The sequence below is a fragment of the Phascolarctos cinereus genome, unplaced genomic scaffold (genome assembly GCF_003287225.1).
Source record: "Phascolarctos cinereus isolate Bilbo 61053 unplaced genomic scaffold, phaCin_HiC Scaffold_726;HRSCAF=1367, whole genome shotgun sequence".
In the NCBI taxonomy this organism is placed as follows: domain Eukaryota; kingdom Metazoa; phylum Chordata; class Mammalia; order Diprotodontia; family Phascolarctidae; genus Phascolarctos; species Phascolarctos cinereus.
Genome location: NW_027556098.1, coordinates 177,208,490 through 177,219,472, shown reverse-complemented (window position 1 = coordinate 177,219,472; position 10,983 = coordinate 177,208,490).

The following is a 10,983-nucleotide window of genomic DNA, read 5'->3' as shown; positions in this document are numbered from 1 at the left end:
TGGAGAGATCCTAAGTGCACTGGCACCAATTTCACTCCTCTAGGGGTCATCCATGATGGCTTTGGAAATGAATAAGGCAGAGAGGAGAGTTTTATGGACCCCAAATTTCTGGATTCTCTTTGCTTTCTTTCTTTTTTGGAGAGGCAGTCAGGGTTAAGCGACTTGCCCAAGGTCACACAGCTAGTAAGTGTCAAGTGTCTGAGGCTGTATTTGAACTCAGGTCCTCCTGACTCCAGGGCCAGTGCTCTATACACTGTGCCACCTCGATGTCCCTCTTTTTGCTTTCTTTTTCTCTTTTCTAAGTATAGGTAAGAGACCAGAGACCTAAAAGTGACATTTCCTTGCTGAAGAGATGGGAGCAGCAAACTCCCTTAGTAAGTCATGTCTGTTTTACTAGGTAAATTTCATCAACTCCAACCCCCAATCACATCCTACCAATCTTTTGTTACAAGATTTCTAGAGTTGCTGGTTGGAAAAAAAGAATCAATTGTACCACCCCCCCTCCCCCACCCCCCCCTCCTAAATCAGTGTTGAAAACAAAGAATTAATTCCCCTCCAAGCAATTTTAAATAATGCCTCAAACTGACTTCTAGAGGGGCAGCTAGGTGGCACAGTGGATAGAGCACAGGCCCTGGATTCAGGAGGACCTGAGTTCAAATTCGGCCTCAGACACATAACACTTACTAGCTGTGTGATCCTGGGCAAGTCACTTAACCCCATTGCCTAAAACAACAAAAATTGAAAAAAAAAACTAAATTGACTTGTAGAGTTGGCTAAAACTACAAAAGAACACAGTGAAACAATTTTTCTAGCCCAAGACAACTTACGAAGTTAGCAAAAAAGGTCCCAGTGGGGTGAAAGTGGAGAGCAGTCCAGAGTAAGCTATGACAGTGCAAGCCAGACCCCAGCAAACCAGCAGCAGGCTTTGGAGGCAACGGAACCATTTGCTGCTGAGGTGGCTTCTAGAGCTCTGAGCCCACAGATATAAGGGGGTTGGACAGCTAGTCAGAAGAACTATAAAACTGTGCACACCCTTTGACCCAACAATACCACTAATAGGTTTGTACCCCAAAGAGATAAAAAAGGAAAAGGACCTATATGTACAAAAAATATTTATAGCAGCTCTTTAAGTGGTGACAAACAATTGGAAATTGAAAGGAAGCCCATTAATTGGGGAATGGCTGAACAAGTTGTGTATATGATTGTGATGGAATACTATTGTGCTATAAGAAATAATGAGCAAGGTGCTCTCAGAAAAACTTGGAAAGACTTACATGAACTGATAATGCAAAGTGAAGTGAGCAGGACCAGGAGAATGTTGTACACAGTAACAGCAGCATTGTATGATGATCAACTGTGAATGACTTATTTTCAGCAATGCAATGATCCAAGGCAATTATGAAAGATTTATGATGAAAAATCCACCTGCAGATAAAGAAATGATGGAGTCTGAATGCAGATCAAAGCATACTTTTTTAAATCTTCATTTTCTTGTTTTTTTGGGGGGAGTAGGAGGGTCTGTGATTTCTTTCACAACATGACTAATACGAAAATATGTTTTGCATGACTGCACATGTATAATCTATATCAAATTGCTTGCCTTCTCAACGAGGGGGGAGGGAAGGGAAGGAGAGAGTTTGGGGCAAAATGAGTGTTAAAAATTGCTTTTACATGTAATTGAGGAAAAATAAAACATTAAATTTTTTTAAAAAGTTAGGATTGCTTGGATTGATTAACTAGAGACAGGAAGACCAACTGAGAGTATCATAAGAGAGAGCTAATGAGGATTTGAATTAGGATGAGAGTGGGAATGAAAAGAAGGGATGCATGTGCAAAAGATTTTAGAAGCAGAATCAACAGGGCTATGGAAGGTAGAGTAGAGGTGAGACTCAAAGATAATACTAAGTTTTAAGCATGGTTGATTGGGACATTGGCAGTGTCATTCTTTTTGTTTTCAAAATGAAGGATGGCTTTTCTGGAGAATGCTAATCATTTCACTTGTTCTATTGCATGGATTTTGTCATCATCTCCAAGTGATGATAATTGAATCCATGGCAGTGGATGAGAAGCAAAGGGAAAAGATTTAGAGAGAAAAAGAGAAAACAACAAATGTGTGCATTGGTGAAAGCTGATGTACAATACTTGTGGACCTCCCATCTCTGCAAAGGGGTAAGGCAGAAGTGTCTTCTCAGATCTTTTCTTTGGAGTCATGATTGTTCTTTATAATTTTGCAAAATTCACTTGATTTTTTTTTGTGGTTCTTTCCATTTATATTGTTGTAGTCATCATGTATATTATTTTATTGGCTCTGTTTACCTCACTTTGCATCAATTTATGTAGATCTTTCCCTGCTTCTCTGTGTTTCTCACATTTATCATTTCTTGTACTAGTAATATTTCATTACATTCATGCAACGCAATTTGTTTAGAGTGGGGAACAAATCCTTGTAATAAGGATTTATTCTGTGAGGTTTGCATTCAGTCAAAGGGTGGCACTTGAGGACCTAGAGGGCCATGTGTGGCCTCAAGGACGTAGGCTCCCCACCCCTGGTTCAGACATTTGCTAGTAATGGGCATGTACTGTTTCCTCTTTTTCTTTTTAACCTATTACATAAAGTGCTTCTTTAAATATCATGGTATGTGTGGGCACTTTTTTTCTTATCAATGGCTTTCTTGGGGTATAAGTAATAGAATCTATAGGTCAGAGGGTCTGAGCATTTTAGTCACTTTATTTGCATAATTCCAAATTTTTCACTAATTAAGCTCAGGTTTGCAGGGAACGTCACTTTGTATTGCATCTTGAGCTCTTTCGCTTTTGGGGAGGCATTATTCAATTCCTTTCTGTGTTTTCTGGTGAGTGTAGAATTTTCTTGTCATATTAACATTTCCTTTCTTTATATTTGAAAGTCTTTCTCCTAGTCACTTGCATAATTTGTTGTTTCTCATTGGAATTGTTAAATTTAGTCACTCTATATCTTGGAGTTTGTAGCATAGTTTTGTTGTTCTTGGAGGTGACCTGTGGATTCTTTGACTGGCCTTTTGTTTTCTGTGTTCAGAGATTCTCGGCAGCTTTCTCGTATTATGGGGTTCACTTTTTTTGATTTGTCGTATTCTTCTGAGACACATTTGATCTTTAAGTTCTCTGTGTATCCTATCTTGGGAATTAATATGTTTTTGTTCATATAAAGATCATATGTTCTTTTAAAATTATTGTTTTTTGCTTTTCTTCTTTCAGAGTGTTCCTCAGTTGGAGGACAGCAGGGAATAAGCATTTACATAGTACCTCCTATGTGCCAGACATAGTGTTAAGTGCTTTACAAATATTATCTTTACTACAACCTTGTGAGGTAGGTAGTGTCCTCATTTTACAGATGAGGACACTGAGACAAACAGAGACTAAGTGACTTGCCCAGGGCCACACAGCTAGGATGTGTCTGAGGCCACATTTGAACTCAGATCTTTCTGACTCTAGGCCCAGTGTTCTAGCTGTCTAACTGCCTTACTTCTTCTGTATTTGTATTCTCATTCAGTTGTTCTCTCTTTTGTTTCTTTGGAGAGACTCCCTAACATGGATTCAAATTTTTCTATTCTGTCAATTATTTCTTTCATGCAGGCCATAAATTCTATGTTTGCAATTTGTATTTTTTTCAACCTTTCAAGAATATTTTGAGATGGTTCCATGATCTCCTGGAAATCCATAGTGTGCTTCGACTCATCAAATGTTGATTCATTTTGTTTTGTCTTGAATTACTTCTTTTTTAAAAAATATATTTTAATCTAAAACTTTTAAGCATTAGTATATTTATGACTCACAACTACTCTTTTTTCCCACAATTCTATGCCCTGTATTTTATTTTATTTACATTTTTTAGGCAGTTGGGGTTAAGTGACTTGCCCAGGGTCACACAGCTAGTAAGTGTCAAGTGTTTGGTCTGAGGCCGGATTTGGACTCAGGTGCTCTATCCGCTGCACCACCTAGCTGCCCCCCTGCATTTTATTTTTTTCCTTAATAGTATTTTATTTTTTTGAAATTACAAGTAAAGACAGTTTTCAACATTCATTTTTGTAAAATTTTGAGTTCCAAATTTTTCTCCCTCCCTCCCCACGATAGTAAACAATTTGATACAGATTATACATGTACAATCAGGTTAAATACGTTTCCACATTGGTCATATAAAAGAAGAATTAGAACAAAAGGGAAAAACCATGAGAAAGAAAAAACAAACAACAAAAAAACTAAAAATAGTATGCTTCAATCTGCATTCAGATTCCATAGTTCTTTCTGTGGATGTGTTTAGCATTTTCCATCGTGAGTCTTTTGGAATTGTCTTGGATCGTTGTATTGTTGAGAAGAGGTAAGTGTATCATAGTTAATCATTGCACAATGTTGCTGTTGCTCTATACAATGTTCTCCTGGTTCTGATACAATGTTCTCCTGGTTCTGCTCACTTCACTCAGCATCAGTTTATGTAGCTCTTTCCAGGTTTTTCTGAAATCATCCTGCTTGTCGTTTCTTATAGCACAATAATATTCCATTACAATCATATACCACAACTTGTTCACCCATTCCCCAACTGATAGTCATCTCCTAATTTCCAATTCTTTGCCATCACAAAAAAGAGCTGCTATAAATATTTTTGTACATGTGGGTCCTTTTCCCTTTTTTTTTTTATGATCTCTTTGGATACAGACCTAGTGGTGGTATTGCTAGATCAAACAATATGTACAGTTTGGTTACTCTTTGGGCACAGTTGCAAATTGCTCTCCAGAATGGTTGGAGTACTTCACAACTCCACCAACAATGCATTTGTGTTCCAATTTTCCCACATCTTTTCCAACATTAATTATTTTCCTTTTTTGTCATATTAGCCAATCTGATAGGTGACTCACAACCACTCTTGTGAAAAGACAAAAATAGAATGCTAAATACAATCTATTTTAAGACTCAATTACAGTTGCTTTTGCCAGACACAAGCCAAAATACATATAGGGAAGGGATGAAAGACAGATGAATTGGCAAAACTCTTATATCTTAAAACCAGTGGGACGAATTGCACTCATAGTTTTCTCTTGTTGCCAGCAATCAAATAGTGCACCGAACGGAAGAGCACGAAATAAACTTGAGACATGGATCAGGCAGAGCAGCAGAACTGACTCAGTTTATTCATCTGAGGGTACAGGATAGATAGAGAAAATCTAGCTCAACTTCAAAGAGTCCTCCCCGTGAGATACTCCCCAGAACATCTGCTGAGGACGTGACAACATACATTTCCTCATTATCAGGGTTCCTAGACTGGGTTGTAAATATCAAGGTTTTCCCAGGCACCTTGGCGCCACCTGCATAGAGGAGTGAATGTGTAAATCTAAGGTTCAAAGAGTAAGAAGGGAATGTCTCAGGAACCTCCTAATCAGGAAGGGATTGGAGAGCCTATCTCTTAATCATTGAGCCCTTTTGGGTGAAAGCCCGGGCAGAGGTCACACTCTGCCCTGGATCTTAAACCCATCTCAGAACTTAAGATCGGCCCTCTACAGTCTTTAGACAAGTAGGTTGCTTCAATCAGAGCCAAAGGTAACACCCTAGTTATAGGCAAGGACATACGGCCCTTTCCTCACACTGTTTCACATAATGGGGCTGAGCTCATTCTGCTCCAACCTAGCTAACAAGTCCCTGAGAAATGTTTCTAAGATCCTTTAAAAATATATATATTGTGCTTTCCTTATACTTTGATTGTCCCATAGTCCTCTGATAGCCTTTAGTCCGATCTGGTAATGAGCAGCAACTTTAAACAAAGTGAAGAGATAGGGAATATGGTCGTCCTCAGTAGGAGAAACCCTACCATCAACAAGCCAACTTAACCACTCCTGTAGCACTTTAAAGAATATTCATGGTTGGCTGGAATTAAGGGGGGGAAAAGCATCACCTTAAACTTTGTTGGAAAGGCTTTATAAAAATAATTGGTGTGCCCCAACTATTCCCCCAAAGCCTTTCTGTTGTGATTCTAGCTACCATGTTAGCTTTAGATCATATTTATAATTCAGTAATACATACTCAATGTATATTACTTGGGATTTCCTATTTAATCTGTATAGATATGCCTATTTATTTCACAGGGCATGGCAGTTTCACTATTTTAAACATAATAAAATGTTTATAGTTTGTTTTTATGACACAGTGGTCATACTATGGTTATGACTGGGGTCCAAAGACTGAGCATCAGATAAATAATACTTTGGGATGGGAAGCTAGTAGTATCAGCATCATTACACTGAAGGCAGGAATATATCCTGGTGAAAAGCAGGATGTACCTCTATCAGAAGCTTCCTCCACTGTAGGAGATCCTAGTTCAGGAAAGGAGACACCTGTCTTATCTTACCTTATTCTATATAGGTACCTTTTTGGAATAATTCTTTAAAAAAGACTCATTAAAAATGAGTGGAAAAAAAGCTAACTATGCCTAAGAAGATACTATTTGCCTATCTGGTAATTATATTTTTTAAAATTATTTTTTCGTCTAGACAGCAATTTCAGCAACTATACTTCAGGACATCTTGTAATGGCATGCATAAAGGAGATAGGGAAATTGAATCTTAAAAAACAATCCCAGACTATAAATTGTTGGCAACTCTTTTTTTTCCTTCTCTTCTCTTTTGGCAATTGGGGTTAAGTGACTTGCTCAGGGTCACACAGCTAGTTAAGTGTCAAGCATTTGGTCTGAGGGCAGACTTGAACTCAGGTCCTCCTGACTTCAGGGCCAGTGGTCTATCCACTGTGCCACCTAGTTACTCCTGGCAACTATTCCTTTAATGGTTATTACATACCTTTCTCAGGCCTAGTGAGAACACTAGGGAATGGTGGGGATGAAGACTTGAAATATTCTGAAGATGTGTGACAAATTCCAAATATTCCATCTTCCTTGGAAGATCTTCTTTCAGTCCTCTTAGAAGATGCTGGATCAAACTAGCTTTGGAACTGGCCATTGTGGGGATGAGAGCAGCTAGGTGGCACAGTGGATAGAGCACTGGACCTGTAGTCAGGAAGACCTGAGTTCAAATTTGACCTCAGACACTTACTACCTGTGTGACCTTAGGCAAGTCATCTAACCCTGTTTGTCCCAGTTTCCTCATCTGCACAATGGAAGGAAATGGCAAAACCACTCCAGTCTCTTTGACAAGAAAACCCCAAATGGGGTCACTGAGTCAGTCACAACTGAACAACATTGTTGGGATGAGCCATGTTAGTGCTACCCTTTTCTTCGAGATATTGGCCCTGATAAAGCCCCTAATCTGAATATAGTACACTTTCCCATCTTGTTCATTAACTACAGAAACAACATAGCCAATCTGGTAATATACTCCCTTGTGGAATATCGATTCTGCGGCAGAGATGGTGGAAGCTGCTTCAGGAGCCTTGAAGAGCTTCTGCCGTGCCCCCTGCTGCGCCCCATCCTTCCGCCACTGCCCTGCGCGCACCCCCTTTCCTTCCCCCCCCCCTCCCCCCCCCCCCCCCGGTACACTGGTGGCAGAGGATCTCCCTCTGTGAGCCCTTGTTCCACAGGGATTATAGGGAAAGTAACTGCATGTGGGTTTCTGGCCCGGCTGTGTGGGCGGCCCTCGGAGCCTCAGTTACGCGGCTACCCAGTGGAAGTCAATAAGGAGCGGAGGCGGGCTGGCCTCCGAGGCAATATTTCTTCATAGATTATCTGGACCTCTTTAGCAGGTCTGGAAGCCTCATTTCCGTCTTTTACTAGTTTCTTTCCCATTGATTTATCTGTTTATGCTTAGAGATTGCTGTTCTTGTTTGTTTTTGGAAGTTTTTAATTGCTTTCTTCTTTTTAAAAATAATTTATTTTTAGTTTTCAGCCTTCACTTCCATAAAATTTTGAGTTTTAAATTTTCTACCCCTCTCTCCTTCCCCCCCCGCCCCCAAGACAGCATGCGATCTCATTTTCCCATTAGTCATGATGTACAGAAGAATTAGAACTAATGGGAGGAACCATGAGAATGAAGCAATAAAACAAAACTACAAAGGAAAAGGAGAGCAAATAGTATTCTTTCATCTGCATTCAGACCCCATGGTTCTTTCTGTGGATGTGGATAGCAATTTCCATCGTGAGTCTTTTGGAGTTGTCTTGAATCCTTGTGTTGCTAAGAATAGATGAGTCTATCAAAGTTAGTCATCGCACAACGTGGCTTCTACTGGGTACAACGTTCTCCTGCTTCTGCTCACTTCACTCAGCATCAGTCCATACAAGTCTTTCCAGGTTTTTCTGAGGTCTGCCTGCTCGTCATTTCTTATAGCACATTAGTATTCCATTATATTCATATATCACAGCTTGTTCAGCCATTCTCCAATTGATGGGCATCCTCTCAATTTCCAATTCTTTGCCACCACAAAAAGAGCTGCTATATATGTTTTTGTACATGTGGGTCCTTTTCCTGTTTTTATGATCCCTTTGGGACACAGTCCTAGAAGTGCTATTGCTGGGTCAAAGGGTATACACAATTTTATATCCTTTTGGACATAGGTTCCAAATTGCTCTCCAGAATGGTTGGATCAGTTCACAACTCCACCAACAATGCATTAATGTTCCAATTTTCCCACATCTCCAACATTTATCCATGTCCTGTTTTGTCATGTTAGCAAAATGCTTTCTTCTGTTTCTTACATTGTCATAGTTATCCCCAAGTATCTGTCCCCCTCTTAGTTCCCAGAGAGCTATGCCAGATAGCAAATGGTTGTTTGGTTTTTTTAGAGAGGACCCCCCCCCCCCAAGCATAACTGATCAATACACTGAAAAAGCTCAGAACCATGTGCAATGTGTAACACCTGTGGGTCTCCTGCCTCCTTGGAAGGCTGGGTTGGGGGTGACCTCTCATACCTCTACATTCAAGTGCTACTGATCTTCATACTTTTGTTACATTTACTCTTATTTCATTGAGTTTTGATTTTTTTGGTGTGCTGTTGTTCTTTCCAGTTACATTGTTGTAGTTGTTATGCAGATTATTTTCTTGTCTCTGTTTAATTCACTCCACATCAATCCATATAGATCTTTCCATGCTTCTCTAATCATCACAGGCATCATTTTTTATAACACAGTAGTAGTCCATTTCATTCTTATACTACAATTTGTTTAACCATTCCCCAATTGATGGAAATTGGCTTCCCCCCCCCCAATCTTTAGCTGTCATCAAAAAAAAAAGTTGCTATAAATATTTGAGAATATATGAGGACTTTCTTTTTATTGGTGACTTTCTTGGGGTATAAGCACAGTAATGGAGTATCTGGTTCAAAGAGTATCGTCATTTTAGGCACTTTGAATAATTCCAAATAGCTTCTCAAAATGGTGGTACCACTTCACAGCTCTGCCAACAACGTATTAGTGTGCCTGTTGTTCCTCAACTCCTTCAGCATTGACTATTGCCATTTTTGCCAATTCACAAGGCATAAAGGGAAACCTCAGCACTGTTTTGATTTGTGTTTCTCTTATTATTAGTTATATAGTGCATTCGTTCATGTTGTAGTGTATATTTTGTAATTCTTCCTTTGAGAGCTGTTTGTTTATATCCTTTGATCATTTATCTATTGGGAAATAGCTTATATACATATATAACATATGATTATATGTATGTATGTATATATGTATGTATAGATGTGTGTATATTACATACTTACTAGACATACCCATGGCAGCGTATGGAATGTAAAACATGCATTATATGTGAACAGCCACATCATGCAAAAGAAATTATGTATGTGATGTATGTGACAGAGGTTATCACGCTTTTTGTGTAGGGTTCAGTGCTATTCCATCAGGTTGCCGGATTTGTGATTTTTGTCAAAGAGCTCCCCTAACACCCAGGAGAGGGGGCAGAAGGGGAAAAACCAGTAAGGAGGGACAAAATTACAATTTTTGCCCTGATACTGTTATTTACATTGTGAAAATTAATTTACTACTTTATGAAACACTTCCTCATATTGTTGTCAATAAAGCATTTAAAATTTTTAACTTAAAAATATATTTGACATATAATTACATATGATACACTATATATTTATGTGATATATGTGATCATATATGATAAAGTCATATATCATAATTACCATCATGTTATATTATGTTATATTAATGTCAACTGGACAGCAACAGCCTCTAACTCGTGGGTGTCCGGAACGAACAGAGCAGGCTAGAGATAGGAGAGTCAGGAATCAAACTTTAATTTCAAAGTGAGGGAAATGGCCTGTAATCAAGGACACTTGATAGAACCCTACTGTGTGGGGGGAGACCTCAATACTTATACCGACAGCTGCACAGTAAGCTGTAACCCTGACAGGGCAGCAACAGTGTCACAACTTTGATTCATAACAGGGCATCATGACCAGAAACAAATCTGGGATTTTGCTGTAGCTGAGATCATCCAGAGGATGAATACAAAGGATTGTTGTTATGCCAAGCTTGGGGCACAGCTGGCTTGCTGGGCCTTAGCTCTGGAAAACAGGGTGTCTTCTAATATCTTGACATTATGTACATATACATACATACACACACACACATGCACATATCTACACACATACACATTGTGTGTGTGTATATGTATATATATATATACATATATATATATATGTATATATATATACATATACACACACACACACACGTTTCTATAATGATTCTATAATGATCAGGTCAAATGCCACCTTTTACGTTAAAGCCTTTCCTATCCCCCCAGATCCTAGCTTCCTTCCCTCTAGAAATATTTACATTATATTTTATCTTATTTATCCTTATACACATGTTGGCTCTTCTAGTGGAATATACGGTCCTTGAGGGCAGAAGGTGTTTTATTTTTGTGTCTTTAGTATATAGTGTAATGTCTGGTACACTGTGGTTGTTCAGTCATTTCAGTTATGTCTGAGTCTTCCTGACCCCATTTGGGGTTTTCATGGCAGAGATACTGGAATGGTTTGCCATTTCCTTCCCCAGTC